Below are 18,273 nucleotides of genomic sequence, written 5' to 3' on the forward strand. Positions count from 1 at the left end.
AAACGGGACCTTGGATGTTCATTCTGAGTCAGCTACTTTCTCATACAATGTTGACGTTAGCTGAGTCACTGCATAGACAAAGCTTTATTGGCTTTATAAAATGACTAGTGTCATGAATGGTAAGAAACATCCCAGTGTTCCGGGATGGGGAACAGAGCTTGGGTAAAGGACCGCCACTTCTCCCACACTCTTGATTGTTACAAGCTCTGTGTGGTGTTCTCAGACTCAATTTGTGCTTGGCAAGGCACTTTGGATGAAAGGGGTGATGTAAGTGTAAAGGATTGTAATCATCTTGTGATAGGGCCAGCTGTTTGAGTGACATTCCCAATCCAGAAAGGCCATTTGGTCAGACTGGGAGGCAGGACACAGTTCTTGGTTCTGTCATTGACGTGCGGGGTAACCTGGGTCAAGACACTTCACCTTGGTGCCTCTGTTTCCCCTAATCAGTTATCTGTCTAGACTGTAAATTCTTTGGGGCCTGGATTGTGCTTCACTTAGTGCATGCAGTGCCTTGTAGGATGGAGCTCTGATCTTGAGGGGATCTCTCAGGTGCTACTGCAGTGCAAATAATTATAAAGTAAATGGTAATGAACACTGTGAATACAGCATGTGGCTTTGGAATGTGCAGTGAGGACCTAACTCCAAAGGAGTTGAACACCCACAGCTCCCATTGGCTTCAGCTGGACACTTGAGTTCTCAGCGCCTCTGAAAATCTGACCCTCAATATATAACTCTCCAATATTCCCGATTTGGAAAGAAAATCTAAGCTACCGATGGAAAGACCACCACATTCGATGGAAAGAAACCCATTACTTAGATTGTAAATTCCTTGGAGCAGGGGTCATCTTTTGTTCTGTGCTTGTACATCGCCGAGCACAATGGGGTTCTGGTTCATGACCAGGGCTCCTAAGTGCCACCACAATAATACTAATAATTGACTCTCAAGGACTTTAGATCCAGCCCCTCAGTCCCCCACAAAGCTCCAGATAAGATACATTCTTTAAATTAGAATTCTCATTCGGGGAGGGGCTTGCAAACTTGCATTGCTATCTGTAAATGCCTTTGCAAAAATCCTCTACAAACAATATGTTTTTCATTTCAAAGGCCAATTCAAAATAAAACCTTGCAAAAGGATGGTAGTGATAAGTGACTGCATTACGGATGCTGAACTGCTGCCATCTTTTTAATTCTTGCGGCTTCCACCTTCTTATTGCACTTCTAATAATTTTTTCCAGATGCTTTATCAATAAATAAATCCCTCTTAAAGAGCTACTTCAGTGAACAACCTGCTTACAGTGGCATTGTATATTTTATCACTCCCCCTCCCGAGGCGCCTTGGAAATGGTATGAGGGAACTAAAGCTTTTCAAGTTTCCTTGATAGAGATTCAGGTGATACAATCCTTCCAATACATTTATTGGACTAATTCTTTTTTTCAGCTTGGAGCCTGGATGAAAGTGATCCTTCAAATGCCATTTCTCAGGCAAATCATCTCAGATTGGCAGTGGCTTAGTATTTTCTTTAGCTTTTAGTAAATTGGCTGAGAAATATGATTCAAAAGGGTAGCATCACAAAAGGGGACAACTGAGTGTGGATGGATATGCAGACAAAAGTTTGGCCTAGTCAGAAGAGAGTTAAATACATTTGTTCGAGCTATAGAAAGCCATTCCTAAATTCCATGTAAATTAGGGGGAGGAAGAGCAAATGTTGGTTCTCATCGTGTCCTGCCTGACTTTCCTCTCCTTTCTCCACCACTATGGTCTGCGCAAAATTCTCATTTCTTCATGGGTCTCTAGAAGGTTTTGTATGCGTGCATCTGTATAAATAAGTTTGTGGCAATTTTGGGCCAAGTACCCTCTGCTCTAAGAGGGAAATTATCATTTAAAAAACCCTAAACTCTACTTGTCTGCAAATGTTACTTACTACTTATCAATATGTCAGTTGCACTTGGATGTTCCAACCAAGATCAGGGCCCCAGTGTACATCTATGTAGTGAGAGACAATCCCGGCAGCAAAGAGCTTGCAATCTAAATAGATAGGACCCTTGTTATCATCCCCATTTTACAGATGAAAGGTGAAATCCTGGTCCCAGTGACAATGGCAAAGCTTCCAAAGACTTCACTGAGGCTACGATTTCACCCTATGTGACTTGCCTATGAACAGACAAGAAGTCTGTGGCCACACTGGAGTTTGAACCCAGATTTCCTGAGTCATAGTGCAGTATCTTAATAGCCTTTACTCTCATCCTTGCACTCAAAGTAACAACCAACATTGGAAAAAGGCAAATATTGTGCCCATCTTTAAAAAAGGGAAGAAGGAGAATCCAGGGAATTACAGACCGGTCAGCCTCACCTCAGTCCCTGGAAAAATCATAGAGCAGGTCCTTAAGGAATCCATTTTGAAGCACTTGGAGGAGAGGACGGTGATCAGGAACAGTCAACATGGATTCACCAAGGGCAAGTCATGCCTGACCAACCTGATTGCCGGGCTCTGTGGATATGGAGAAAGCAGTGGACATGATATATGTTGACTTTAGCAAAGCTTTTGATACGGTCTCCCACAGTATTCTTGCCAGCAAGTTAAAAAAGTATGGATTGGATGAATAAGGTGGATAGAAAGCTGGCTAGATCGTCAGGCTCAACGGGTAGTGATCAATGGCTCAATGTCTAGTTGGCAGCTGGTATCAAGCGGAGTGCCCCAGGGGTCAGTCCTGGGGCCAGTTTTGTTCAACATCTTCATTAATGATCTAGATGATGGGATGGATTGCACCCTCAGCAAGTTCGTGGATGACACTAAGCTGTGGGGAGAGGTAGATACGCTGGAGGGTAGGGATAGGATACAGAGGGACCTAGACAAATTGGAGGATTGGGCCAAAATAAATCTGATGCGGTTCAACAAGGACAAGTGCAGAGTCCAGCACTTAGGACAGAAGAATCCCATGCACTGCTACAGGCTGGGGACCAACTGGCTAAGCGGCAGTTCTGCAGAAAAGGACCTGGGGATTACAGTGGATGAGAAACTGGATATAAGGCAACAGTGTGCCCTTGTTGCAAGAAGGCTAATGGCATATTGGGCTGTATTAGTAGGAGCATTGCCAGCAGATCGAGGGAAGTGACTATTCCCCTCTGTTTGGCACTGGTGAAGCCACATCTGGAGTATTGCATCCAGTTTTGGGCCTCCCACTACAGAAAGGATGTGGACAAATTGGAGAGAGTCCAGCGGAGGGCAATGAAAATCATCAGGGGGCTGGGGCACATGACTTATGAGGAGAAGCCGATGGAACTGGGCTTATTTAGTCTGCAGAAGAGAAGTGTGTGTGTTTGGGGAATTTGATGGCAGCCTTCAACTACCTGAAAGGGGGTTCCAAAGAGGATGGAGCTCGGCTGTTCTCAGTGGTGGCAGATGACAGAACAAGGAGTAATGGTCTCACATTGCAGTGGGGAAGGTCTAGGTTGGATATTAGGAAAAACTATTTCACCAAGAGGGTGGTGAAGCACTGGAATGGGTTACCTAGGGAGGTGCTGCCACCCTTAGAGATTTTTAAGGTCAGGCTTGACAAAGCCCTGGCTGGGATGATTTAATTGGGGTTGGTCCTGCTTTGAGCAGGGGTTGGAATAAATGACCTCCTGAGGTCTCTTCGAACCCTAATCTTCTATGATGGCTATAACCAAAAGGGACAAGAGAAAATAAATACTTGCTCTAGCCCCATGGCAGTTTTCACTGCGGTGCAGAAGGGGCGGGGAGGGAGAGAGAACACACTTTCAAAAATAAGGTGGGTTAGTAAAAGCATAACTTGGCTGAGGGACTCATTTCAGATTCTACACATGCCCCTGCTTTTAATAATTTTTTTAACTGACTTTCTGTGGCTCCACATGAAACCTTCCTTAAAGATGGATGCTGAGATCCTCTGCAATGGAATGTAATGCAGCCTGGAGCTAATCATCTGAGCAGGGTTGGTGGGGGAAGTGGGATGATCCTCCCTCTACCTACAGTAATTCCCTAGACCTTCCCTCTTTCCTTGCAGCTATCATCACCTCATGGAGGGGCTTATGTTAATGCAGAGATGGAAGGGATGGGGCCACTGAAGTGCCTGTTCCCACTCCCTCCCTTCAGGGCATGGCAGATCCGGTGTATGGCCCTTTGTAGTGTTATCTGGTCCAGTTGGAGAGGACTGCTACAGTAAATCTGCCAAAGCCTTCATGTACAGCCTCTAGTCTCTAACTATTCATACTGATTTTTTTAAGTGATTTCAACATGCTTGTGCTGTCAATGCATTACTGTGCAAATGGACTTTACGTGTCTGGGTTTCATTTAGAAATCTTTGGAATTCTGCCTATTCCATCAGTCTGTTCTCTGGAGTTCAGCCTACCTGATTGTCCTACCCAAGGGCAATAAAAATGGTCCGGGTCACAGAATTCTTCTGACACAACACTCACAATCATCTTCATTCCTGATTTTCTCTACCGAAAGCATGCCGAAAGCAATGCTTTGGGAATTGTAACTAGAGCCAGGCAGGAATCTTTCCAGAAAATGTCAATTTGTCAAACAAAACTTACTTTCATCAGGCAGGTTTCTGAGGTCTAGGGTGGAATTTTGAGAGGGACTGAGCCCTATACCAGAATGGCCCAGTGGTTAGAGCACTCAGCTGGGATGTGGGAAACCCAAGTCCCTATTCTGACTGATTTGGAACAGGGACATAAACCTGGGTCTCCCAAGTGAGTGTTTTATTTAGCTGTTCTGAAGTGGATCTTTTGGGTTTTGAAGGGAAAATAATATCTAAAGATCTCATTTTCATTCTGCGGCGGAATGAAAACAAACTTGAAAACCTCAAATTTTTGTGAAGCAGAATTCTTGTTTTCTGTTCAACCCTAATTGTTTTACTATGTACTTGCAGCATGGAAACTCATGAACTACGAGTGAGAATTGTGTTGAGAAAATGCTGAAGATCAGCTCATTCGATTTCTTTTAAAGCTGGAGTTTAAAAGAAGCATACAAATTGATTCCCTGTATATGTGCATCCAAACTTAACACACATGTAGTCATCTACATTCCATTCTTTTTTTAGAAATATCCAAGAATCTGCACATACATATGCATGACTTCTGATATCAAGATTCAAGTTAACACTGATCAGAATCTTCCTATATAATTCTTTAGAACAAATTTCCTTCTGCTCCACTTCAGCTTTTAAAATGCACCATGGACTTGAGCTAAACCGACTCATGCACCATTTCTCCCTCTACTCATCTCCCTGCTCCTTCCACTAATTTAAGCACCACCGTCCTTCCTCTTTCCTTTCATGCAGTTTTAACCACAGTTTGGTGCTAGAGCCTCTTTTTTGCAACTCCTTCCTTCTGGACCTACTTCTTTTTATTTTTCCCACTTGAAAACATTTCTTCACTATCTGTGTTCTTTAATTTCTGTACCTTTCTAGTGGATTCTGTAACTTCATTAGTCACCTCTAAGATATTTTTTGAGATACAGTTTGTATGGAAGATGCTATATCTAATATAATTGCATTGTTTCAGCAATCTCTTTCTCTTCTAAAGCAAAGCTTTGAATGGGCAAAATAATCCAAACTCTTTCTTGATCGGAAGGATTTCAGAAATGGTAAAATTAATCTCCAGACACATCCCCAGAATATGTTCCCCATGTGGTGCAGATGTTTGATTTATTGACAAGTCAATATGTAGTGTGGGAATAGCATTCAAAGTGTGAGAACAAGAAATGCTACTCTTATGAAGTAATTTCAGGTACAAAGATTTTGCTGGCTTCCGTAGTGTTGGAGAGGCTGTGTAACTGTGTAGTAGAAATTAGTTGTATTTTATCAGTTTACATTTTTAGGTCTGATTCTATTCGGTTATGATTCTTGTTTACCATATGTATAATGAATATGGTTCCCTCATTATGTTTGTTTTTTCTTGATTAATCTGCTTGTGGCAGTCCCCAAGAGTAAAGGGGAGAAGTATGAAATAAAAGTCTTTATGGGCTGGGAATGTTTTTGCTTTATCATTCATCTATTATTCACATACTGAAATAATGTTCAGCACAAAAGCCCTAAACAGTACGTCGCACTTCACTCTGGCTAGAGTGTGTGTAAGAGCAGCTGTGGAGACCTGTCATAGATTTTTGCAGTCACTGTAGTGTTTCTCTGTGTGGCTTGTTTGTTTGCCACAACTCTATCACTCAGTTCCAGTTTCTCCTTCTCCTTCTCTCTGTTCTGATGACTGTGACACTCATGAGGAAGCAGATGTAAACCGGGATCTTTCCAGAATCTCTCTTTTTGACAGAAAATTACTTTTTTGTGTGTGCAGAAAATTCATCAGAATCTAATGTCCAATTTATTTATTTTTTAATGGGGAAAACCCCAAATTATTGGGAAATTTTTTTTTCAAGGAAAAGCAAAATGTGTTGAAATTTTCAGCAGACAATAAAATGTTCATTTTCATCTGAACCAGTGCTAAACATGGGTGTGCTCTTAGCCATGCACCCACTCACACCCCATTCTAGCTACCTCCGCATCCCATTTCTGAGTTCTGTCTGAGATGTAACTGCAGTTGGGTTTCCATTCTGCTTATCCAGAATACCTTGTCCAGTTCTGGGAGAACACTTCATCCAGTTCTCTGGGATCTAAAAAACTCCATTTGACTCCAGATTTCATCACCCAAGTTCCTTTATTTGGCATACAGCAATGCTCCACCGAGTTGGTCAGAATCAAGCATGGGAGGTGGGTATGGGTGTACCACACATCCAAAGTTATGCAGAAAACCTCTTCCTTTATATACATTTACACATTACATTGCATCACATGTTTCTGGATTGGCTTGGTTACTTTGCAGGAATCAATTCGTGTGCAGCATGCTCTGTCTTTACGCTGGTCATGTAGAAAACGATCTTTATATTCAATGTTTATTTTGTCCTTTGTCCCTAGCATCAGGGTGTTCCTGTTTATCTTAACTAGCAAGATATCCTGATTCTAGCATACTGCTTGTTAAGCCCCTGTTTACAACTTAACCTTCCATTCACCTTCCCAGTCATGCCCACTAAGAAATGAGGCAAGTTACTTATGTCAAGCCAGGCCTACAATTGCTAGCATCTTTTCCCCAGGGTAGTCGTTTGGGTGTCACTTTACATCCATTGTGACAGTAAAATGCTGCAGTTGGCATCATCTGTAACATGCTCAGCAGGGCGCTCTAACTGAAATGGTTGAAATGGATGAGAGCAAAAAGATACTGAGATGTTGTACTGTACAAACAGTCAAAATGAATGAGCCTCCGATCAGATAGTTAGACTTGGCAGGGTGCCCCACATGAATGGCTAACCATGTACTAAAAGTGGTCCTTGTTCATATATTTGAACATTCTTAGCAGGGATTCTGGATTTTTTTTAGCGTACCTTCCTTGCATAACACACCTTCCTAGTTTGCCAGCAGTTGAATTGTCCACTGGACTTTAACATCAATAATGAATTAACTAGCCTTGTTGATAGTGGAAGCTACTCACCACCTTTTTTCTACTTTCTCAAGTGGCTCTTTCATTGTGGAAGCCCAGGATCCTAAATTCTTGTGCTGAGTTAGGTTTCCTACTCTTCCTTGGCCTGCCCCATCTGTTGGAGTTTCATTCCTTTTTCAGAGTTTCTCCCATATACTCAGGAGTATTACATAAAAGGCATATTGAAGTATATCAAATCATCTCTCTTCAGTGCTACCTGCTGCCTCTAATTATGATGCTTGTTTAACTTCAGTCCACTCATTCTAAAATGAAAAAGTAGCATTAATTAGTTGTTTAAAAACATTCTCATTAGCTTCTACTGGGAAACACAGATGCATTTCAATGAAAATGTGACTTCTTCAGTCACTGGTGATGCAATGCAATATGTGCCAACTCACCTGAATTACTGCCCCCTCAAAAAGGAAAAAAAAAACTAGGATGTGATCTTGTAATTAGAATGTTGCATAATGTATATGCACAAGGGAGATAAATTAAGGTTCACAATCAACCTTAATTCTGGCATTCCCTAATTTTTTTGAGAACTTCACTTTGTAACATTAATGTTGTGTCCTGTAAATACAGCAATTAATGTATTCCTAATTCATTAATTTATACCAGACATCTGCAGAGTGAGATCTTCAATTAGAATCCTCCTTTCCCTTTATATGACATATTTTATAAATACAATAAACAAAATTATTATGTTTTCTCTTAAATTTTAGCCATAGTTGTGAAAATAGCAGTGTGGTCCATATAATACTCAATGGACAAATTCTTAACTGGCTGGCATAGCAAAATACATTCTGATGTATCCTCAGCAGTATAGTATGACATGCCATGAATGGATTTGCTGAACGTGTGCTAAAATGATGGTGCTGCTACCTAATGAATATCTTTGTCTTTGCTAGATTTCTGGCTCTTTTTTTATAGCAGTTACAGCATTTGAAATTATCCAGGACAGAGCTTACTTGTTTGAATTATTAATAAGTAGCACAGCAATATTTTTTTTCTAGGATCTGAATTCAAAGCATGTAGTAAAATATAGTATCTTTACAAATATTTTATTTTGCCAGAATCAGGCTCAGAATCATAGTTGATCCCTGCGGTCAAGATGATTGATTTGGGTAAATGCTGACCTCTTAGCCGGGTTTCTTCTGTTTCCCATTGGAACCACTGCTAACACCACCAAAATTGTCAAGAGCCCTCTAGCAGTCTGCTTTGAATAGGATGATTAGATGCATTTAGCCAGCAAAGTCATGAGTAGCAATGAAAAAGGGAGAGACCAGTAAAATGGAGAGGATTCTATGTTAATGGGAGGAGGTGGTAGGGGGAAAATGAATTTTTTGCGTTTGTCTCAAGTCTTTAAAGTTTCTTAAACCCATATGTTGGAGGGTTGCCAGTTACTTTTAACTTAATCTTCTAACACAGCACCAATATGTTAGTATTCTTTTTGGATGGAATTCTCAAAAGTACTCCCATCTTGAAATCAATGGTAGTCTTCCTATAGATGCTATTGGGAACAGTTAGGTTGGAATTTTCACAAGTGCTTAGTTCTGGTGCAAGTTCGCGTATTTGCTCTCTAGTATATAATCACATTACATATCAATATTGTTAGACACTTTTATACTATGTCTTGTCCTCATGTTTCTATCAAAATCTCATGCAAATACTTGTGATGTGTGGAAGAATTCCAGAAAGCTTTGGCAGTGGTGAGATTTAGTGGTAGTGAGAAATACCCTTTCTCTGGATCATTGAAAACGACCGAATCTGCAAAATGGGGCTATGATCGTGAAATCTGATCCAGACAGGTAGACTCCTGCACCCATGAAAAGCCTCAGTAAAACATGGAGAGAACTGTAGAACTGAGGACCTAAGAATTTAATCTGGCAAGCCTAGGATTTCTGGCAAGATTTCTGGTATTTCTCTTTTTGATCACTGGAAATACCTCAAGGACAGTAACTTTTTGTTTGTTATGGCTAAGTATGGAAATATTTTGAGTCAAACGTCAAAGTAATTACAAAAGCTACCTTCCTTTAAACCTCAAAAATTCACTTGGAGTTTTTGGTTGAGGCCAATTTCAATTTTACATGAATCTGGCCAACCATAAATACAGGTGTGGAGAATGAGATATGTCTTAGGTAGTCTGCGTCACTATCTCAAGCACGTTGCTGGACATACAGCCATTTGGAATGTCTCAAATAGCACACATTAACATTTCTGTTAATTTGCACATGGCATATACTGTTTATTTCAATTTATTTTCTCTTGGATTCAGGACGTTGATAGCACATCTTTGGTAGCACACATTCAGGACTTTCATAGCATACATATTTCTAATCTGGAAACCTGCATTCAAAGAATGCATCATGTCCAAAACTGAACTTTAATAACTGTCCCACAGAAGTAAGAACAACCCTTTGCTGTTCCAGAATTTCAGTAGTAAGAGTATTAAGGTATTTGAAGGGGATATTTCTAATCAGTTTACTTTAAAGCATGGCCATTGTTGTGCAAGCATAGAGCTTGACTATAAACAGAAATTGCAGTGGTTTAATGGGCTGTGACATTACTCTAATTTAGTTAAAACAGTGCAACTTTATGTGTAGACCAAGCCATTTTAAGCTCTCTTTGTTTATAGCCAGCCTTTTTCCTCACCTGCACAATTTGATCTCCACTCTGCGGCAGTATTTGGAGACAGAACTCCTCAGTTCCTGTGCAGTGCCTCAAGCCATCCTTACACTCGGAGATCTGTTTCAGAAACTGAACATGAGCCTGCAGGAGTGTAGTGGGGATCTGTAGAGAGATACCCCTCTGAATTTTTTATATCAAGTGAGACAGTGAAGTCTGGGGATGCCCCAAATAATCACCCTGTTGGCCCTTCCCCAGATCTTAATCCTAGCCCCATACATAGCAATAGGACCATCATGGAGAGGAGTTGGTTACAGGACTCTAAGGGGAGAAAATTATTTTGTAGACCTACCTTAATTCTAACGCTGGCTCAATTTCCAGCTACTTGCGATTTCCCCCAAGATCAGTGTACATCTTTCACGATATCAACCTGTATCTAGAATCCTCCAGTTCTCTTGCCTTCCCCCCAGCCAGGGATACTCTGAAACTGGAATGAAAAAGTAGAGCTACTCTGCTAGTGATCGACTGCTCTTACTATTTCACTTAGCCTTAAGTTAGACACATTTTCAAACGTATAGAAATAAATCCAAGTCATCTGACATTAACATAACAATACACAATGGTAATAAAACAAACATCCTCTCCTTAAATTGTTACTGAAGCTTATATTTTCACTAAGCCAAAGCAAGACGGTGTGGCTCTATCTAGTGATTTTCAAAGGGAGTGCGTTCCAAACCAGCCTTCCTGAGCCCTCACAGGAGTTCTGTTCTAGCATAATATTTGTTAAAAATGCTTGGCTTGAATTTATTCATGCTGCAACCGTAACTATTTTTCTCTAAAGAAAGGCAAGGGATTTATACTTGGGGGAGGGGGGGGATGTTTTCCATTCAGTTACAATATTTCTTTCTCCATTTAGATTTCATTCATTTTCATTCACACCGCTCTAGAAGCTCTGAACTCGATAATTGCAGTTCATTATTGTCAAAATGTTTCTGGTTTAGGCTTTTTATGTGCAAAACAGAAATATTACTTTATACTTCTGCCAATATTGCTGCTAGGTGGGATTTTATCACAAAGATTGATTTGTTTTCTATTCAAACAGCTGGCTTCTTGCTATTAATAAGAGAAAGAATTAGCCTAAGCATTGTCTGATAAAATGCCCAGGATAAACATTAGGGCCATTGGTTATAAAGCTACCTAATGCACTCAATCAATAATGACACTTTCATTTAGAAAAGGGCCCAGGCATTTCAGGTCTACACAATTGTTAAATCCTGGCTATACAGTGATATTAAATAATTCTCCTAATATGGCATGAAAGTAACTGTGAATCTCAGTCAAATTCTAATCACTAACTAAAGGGATGACAATTTTTAGATCTCTGGTCCTTAACCTTCAAGCCGGGACCTTTCTTGATTGGTGAGGGAAGATGGAGGGCTTCCTAAACCCAGGCCAGCAACAGGAAAGGAAGAAACATGATGTTAGCATAAGTTTTTAATAATTCTGTAGTCATATGTTCCCTCTGAGTCAGTAACGTGCCTGGATGGAGGTAAAGCTTGATTCAAAGCGCTTGAGCTCAAACTCCTTTTGATTTCAGTCGACTTGGATCGGGCCCATATAAAACAGATCCTGACTATTTGTGGTTGTTAGTGATCCATTTTCATAAGCATAGGATTGTTGTCCACAGAAGCCTTGGCCAATTTCCAGCGTATAGTACCTGCATTCAGCCATCTTAATGTCCCTCTGCAGTTTCAAGTAGATACAGTATTCTTTAGATTCTCTCAAACTGTGTTGTATACTGTTAAGCAACTCTTGAGTTTCACCCCTAGCGCAGTGCAAGCACTGTGGTATCCAGGCACTCATGACTGCAATTTAGCAGTGGGTGGCAGTGATTCCTGAATGTAATTCACATACCATTTTAAGCATATATTGTGCAGGCTACAGTGACGGCTCTCTGGGTATGCACAAACCAGCAGCGCCGGTACCCCAAGCAGGGGAGGAAGGGAACATCTAACATCATACTCCCCTGCATGAGCTAGCAATGCAGAGCATGACAGAGATACAGCACACCAGTGACAATATACTGGGGAGGAGACTTCTCCAGGCTTCACTCCATTGCTCAAGTGTTACACTTTTGACAACTTATAGATCTGCTTTCTCAGTAGAGATTGGTAGGTGATCAGTAAGTGTGTGCCCATTGCTTCTCCATTTTCCATGCTACCCTCAGCGTCTGGTTAATACACACTAGATCGTGCATCTGCCATGACTAAGGTTTTATTCAGCGCCTGGCTTAGGGTAACTGATACCTTTGTAATCTCAATAGCTGTTTGTGTGTTCTGAGAGAAGCTCGAATCACAGGCTTTTTACAGAGTGGCTTCTATGGATATATGGTCTCTTTGGAACTCAAATTAACAGCCATAATCTTTCATGCCCAGCTATGAGAAACACAGACAATTGAAGCACCAGCAGTGGTTAGTGCCTTTAGTGAGGCATCAACAACCAGTTTAGCTGGCTTGTTTGGATCAAAGCAGTGCAAAATTACTGGCTAGTGCAATGGGGATCTGATCTTTGATTTAGGCCCATTAATAACACTGCTGTAAATAATAACAAAGGGAAAAGGGTGAACTGTTGGAAACAAAGATAAAGCAAACCATAATAAAGAGGAAAAGATGGATAAGGGATGCAGATAAGTAAACGTTTCCCTTAACGCCCTCTCCTCCCTCATCTGATCTTTCCTTTCATATCCAGTGCTAAAAGGAAGAGGCTGGGATTGCTGACTCTGCAATGTCAGTAGCAGTTGTAGAGACAGATGTAGCACAAGCTGTCAGCTGTCCCTAGTAACACTCTGTGTCAGCAACTCATAAGCACAGTACTCATCCCCTACCTAGGATGTTGCCTGACTTGGCCTGAAAGACATCTCTTTAACGGCTCTGAGTGAGCTCCAGAGCCAAGTAGTAGCATGTCTATAGTGGGACATTGAGGCTGCATTTACACGTTGGAGATTAGATTGGCAGAGCTATGTCGGTTTAGTTCTGCTGGCATAGCCCTGTAGTGTAGACACAGCCTACACCAATGGAAGGGGTTTCTTCGTTGGTGTAGGGACCCACCTCTCTGAATGAAATTAGCTACGTTGATGGAAGCATTCTTCCGTCAACTTAGCTGACTTTACGTTGGGGGTAGGTCAGCATAGCTACCTCAACCTAACTTTTAAGTGTGGACCAAGCTGCAGGAAAGTTAGGTTAATCAACTGCAGATGTGAAGTCAATGCATGCACGTTAAAGCACGTTAACTCCCCTCCCCCTGCACGGATGCTTTGATTCAGGGGTAAAGTGGCCTTAATTCACTTAGGAGGAGGAGAATTTAGGGCTTGTCTACCTGGGGTGGGGGACGAGGGGTTTGACTTGCAGCTCTTTGATGTATGTTAACTAATGTGCAAAGACCAAGCCTCACTAATAGGGCGTGCATGGAATGATGGTGCCCTCCTTCAATTCATTTAATTGTATACACAAATGTGTGGCATTCTCAGAGGGTATCCCATGGTCCTTTGCTTTGCTATGAGCAGCATTCACTCTGGGATCTCTCTCACTGCGCATTGTGGAATGCATAGTGGAAGCCAGTGGAATTGTGGGACTTGGGATTTCTTTGGAATTATACCCCATGATTCCTCTCTCTCCATCTGGTGGTTTAACAGTGTTTTTGAATTGCTATCAGCCAGCATGGACCCAATGCTCGCACCACTATGCTGGCAACCACAAATATTCAGAGGCTGCTTGGGATGTATTTTAGTTCTCAAAACTAGTGACTTGGGTTTTGGCTTTTGCTCGCCACATCACCGAGAAGATGATGTGGCAGCAGCAGTAGGTCTTCCAGCCGCAGCAGAGGAAGTGGGATGAGAATGAAACCAAGCAACTATAGGAGCTGTTCATGGAACAACTTCACGTGCATCATTGTTTCTGGGCTCAGGAAACCAGTATTGTTTGGTGGGAAAGCGTTGTTCTGCAGACCAGGGATGATTAGCAGTAGCGAGAGAATTTCAGGATGGCGAAGGCAACCTTTGTTGAGATGTGCTAAACCAGCCCTGGAGCTGCAGTGGCAGCATACCAACATGCAGTGCCCCATCCCCATTGAGAAACAGGTCACCACTACCATCTGGAAGCTGGCTACCCTCAAATGTTACCAGTCTGTAGCCAACCAAATTGACATAGGGAGATAGACTGTTGGGGCCATTGTCATGCAGGTATGTCGTGCCATGCAGAAGGTACCGTTGAACTGGATTATGAATCTTGGGAATGCACAGGTGATTATTGACAGCTTTGCTCATAGGGGGCTCCCAAACTGTATTGAAGCAATTGATGGGACCTATGTGCCTATTATTTGCCCCTCCATCAGGGCTCAGAATTTATAAACAGAAGTGGTGTTTCTCAGTGGGTGCTCCAAGGCCTGGCTGACCACAAACATAAATGCTGGGTGGTCTGGAAGGGTCTGCGATGCTAGGATCTTTCACAACTTGGCTCTGTTGACCTGAATGAATAAAGGACAGTTTTGCCCCAGGATCACTATGGACATGAATGGGGTGGGGATTGCTCTGGTTATCCTCAGAGACCCGTCTGCCTCCCTGGTTAATGAATCCTTTCACGGGCCGCTTGGACAGAAGGAAGGAACTGTTCAACTACTGCCTCATAGTTACAGAATGACAGTGGAGTGTGTGATTTGGCTGTCTGAAAGGAAGGTGGCGCTGTTTGCGGAATGGGCTGGAAGCTGCAGAAAAAAAACTTGCCTGAGATTATAGCTGCGTGTTGTATTTTGCACAATATTTGTGAGACTAAGGGAGAAAACCGTGGCAATGGAGGGGAGGTTGAGTTGCAGCGATTTGGTCAGTGGGTTGAGGCGCCAGCAGTGCACCCCTAAAAAATAAAAACAGCCAGGGCAATATTGGCAGGGATGCCAGTTTTCTTACTTTGAGCCAGAAGCCTGAAAGTCTGCAGCTGTACATCCAGCCGCTAGCCCGGGGAGCGTGTGTGTGTGTGCGTGCGTGTTTCTGGGTGAGGGGTTGGATTGTGAGCGGTGCAGTCTCTTTCGTGGGTTGTAGAAGTGGCATGTTGTGTCACTCATTTATCTTTAGTCTATGCCCTGATATGTGATTTGTGCTAAATGTACAGATTTTCCATGTAAAAATGCATTGCTAGCTTTATGAATGAATTTTTAATGGTTTTTATTATTAAACAGTCTATTGTATAACAGCCAGACATAATCCTTGCACTGAAATAAAGCTGTGCAGTGGAGGGCAGAACACAACAGTGAGGGGAGAGGGGCCCCAATTCACAGATGGGTATATGCTTTAGTTCTGCCTCTTCTTGTTCTTGGGTCTTCTGATGTTGAGTGTTGGAACTCCAAGTTCTTCTTCGAGTGCTTGTTCATGTCAATTCCAATCAGGTGTGTGCGCGCTGCGTGCACAGTAACTGGAAGATTTCCTCCCTAACAGCAACCGTAGGGTTGACCTGGGCACCCCCGGAGTCGTGCCTTCATGGGGCATTCAGTATAGAGTCCTGCTGATCCTGCACCCCCTCAGTTCCTTCTTACCACCAGTGACGGTAGCAGGAACTGCCCTTTCTCTTCTTTTGCTTCGGCAAGTGGATTAGCAGTACTCTATACGCTGTCCATAGTTAGTTTCCACCAGTTAGTATAGTTAGTTTAGTAGTTTTCCTTATAAGTTTTAGTTACGGGGGGTTCTGCCCCCCCTGTTTCCTTCCCGATTTGTTACCAGGGAATGCTGTGATCCCCGGGCTTTAAGACTTGCCAAATCTGTGCTAAGTGCATGCTGAAAAGTGACCCCCCACACCTCCTGCTTAAGCTGCCTTGGTGAGGGTCACCAGAAAGACGGCTGCAAGTTCTGTTGGGGGTTCCGACCGAGAACCATCAAGCAGAGGGAACAGCATCTCAAAATCCTCCTTATGGAGGCAGCTCTTCGACCTCAGTTGGACCCAGGCATGTCGTCTTCAGTGCGGAGCGCTCCGGCGCCATCTTCAAAGGACCCGATGCTGAAGAAAGATGCCGGCAGGGAAGCTAGGCACTGTCATGGAGCCTCTCGGGGTCTTTTGAACCTTGGGCACTGGTCCCAATCGCCGGCGCAGAAGAAAGAGGTCAGAGAGAGGTTGATCTCTCTCAGCAAAACCCAGGGACCAGCCACCAGTGGCACTTCAGTTGGGCCATGGCTCGGGGACTCAAAGTGGGGCCACATTGACTCCTGTCCAAGCAAGGCAGTCGAGTCTGGGCCCATCTCGCTCACCACACCCATTGGAGCATCTACCGCTCCCATCCACCCTGAGGCTTTTGAGGTGGCACAGGACCTCTTGAGGCTCACGGCGCCATTCTTGCCACCAAGCCAGGAGAGCGTCCTGGCACCGCAGGTCTCATCTCGACCCACCGTGATCTCTAAGTGAAAGCCGGCGATGATGGCACACTGATCCCCATCGCCTTGGCCAGCTCTGCCATCCAGAGAGCGTAGTCGGTTCCCTGAGTCTCGACGGTCTACCTTGAGAGGAGCAGCACCATCCTGGTCCTCCTACTCGGAGTTGGAGTCCGACTCGTACTGCTCCGACTATAGCAGGAGCAGAAGATCCTCCTCACGGCACCCTAGGCGGTCCCCCCCCCCCCCCCCGCTGCAGTGGGCCCCTCAGTGGCAAAATCCACAGCAGTGGCCTTTTTGGACTCCGTTGGCCTTCCATCAAGCCCAGGGTCAGAGCCAGGGATCCCGCTCGGGTGCAGCATCAGTGGCCTTCGCGATGTTCGTCCTGCCATGGCTGGCACCAGAGCCAGTGCCTCAGGCGTTAATGCTGGCACCTGCGGCACCGTTCTCACACCAGCACCGACTGCGGCACCGCATCCGACCGCTTCAGCACCAGAGGTATCAGGCACCCCTATTGCAGCCTCGGCACAAGATATACCCTTGGCACTGGCACCGATACTGCCTCTGTCATTGGCGCCAGCTGCCAATGTGCCCTTTCCCCCTTGTGCTGCACCGGGCCGTGGAGCAGTGGCTGAGTCAGGCTGAAACCTGCCCCTGACGTAAGAGGGGCTAGACTTGGGGGTTGTGGCAGGCCGCTGAGGCCAGTGCAAAGACCCCTGTTAACCCCCCCCGGAAGGGGGTGTGGATGGACTAAGGGGCACTGCTGGAGGGCAGTGGTCCGGAAGAGGACGCCGCAAGCCGGAGAGCGATGCGGGTCCACACGCAACCGAGGGCGAGATAACGGATGGGACACCACCAGGAGGGGGCGCTCCACTGGACAGAGCTAATTCCTGAGACAACCAGTAGGAGGCGCCAGGGGGTGAGTCCCAACCCCGTCACAAGCCGGCAAGAAGGAACTGAGGGGGTGCAGGGTCGGCAGGGCTCTATATTGGATGCCATGAAGGTGCAACTCCAGGGGGCGCACAGGCCGACCCAACGGATGCTGCTAAGGGAAAAATCTTCCTGCCAACGTGCATGTGCGCACACACACCTGATTGGAGTGGACACGAACAACACATCTCGAAGAACAACGGTTACAAGAAGGTGAGTGACCATTTTTTGTCAAGAGCAGTAGATGGCTCAAGAGAGCTGGGCTTCCAGGTGCAACTGTTTTCACTGCCCTGAGCTGGGCCTGTAGGGGAATGGCCTCTGGGATCTCTGCTGCCGGGGTACAGAAGGTAGCTGACGCTCCCAGTACTCTGTGGTGTCCAGGGGCTGCAGAACATGGCTGGGCCCTGGTTTTGGGCACTGGATTGTGGGCCTGCTAACAGCATGTGGTACAACAGAGCATTCTGGCCCGTGCCTTGGTAATGCTGTCTCTGGCCACTCCAACACCGTCTCTGGATAGCTCCATTTCTTTTTCCTCCTCTGACCTCAAGTTCACCCTCTCCATTGTTTTCAGGGTTTGGAAGAATCTGCAGTGAGGTCTGCAAACATTTCGTCCTGTTTTCCATTTCTTCTCCCTCAAGTTAGCCAGCTGCTCAGCTGTGGATAAAAGACCTTGTCCTGGTGGGTCTGGCCACTGCAGGTGCTGTGGCTGTGGGAGTAGGAACAAAAATCAACCACGGAAAGGCTGTGCCATCATTTTGTTAAATCTATTTCTGATTTTTCCCCCCCCTCTCTGAGATTCTTCCCAGAGCTGTTTGAGCGTTAT

This window comes from Emys orbicularis, chromosome 6 (genome assembly GCF_028017835.1).
Source record: "Emys orbicularis isolate rEmyOrb1 chromosome 6, rEmyOrb1.hap1, whole genome shotgun sequence".
NCBI lineage: Eukaryota > Metazoa > Chordata > Testudines > Emydidae > Emys > Emys orbicularis.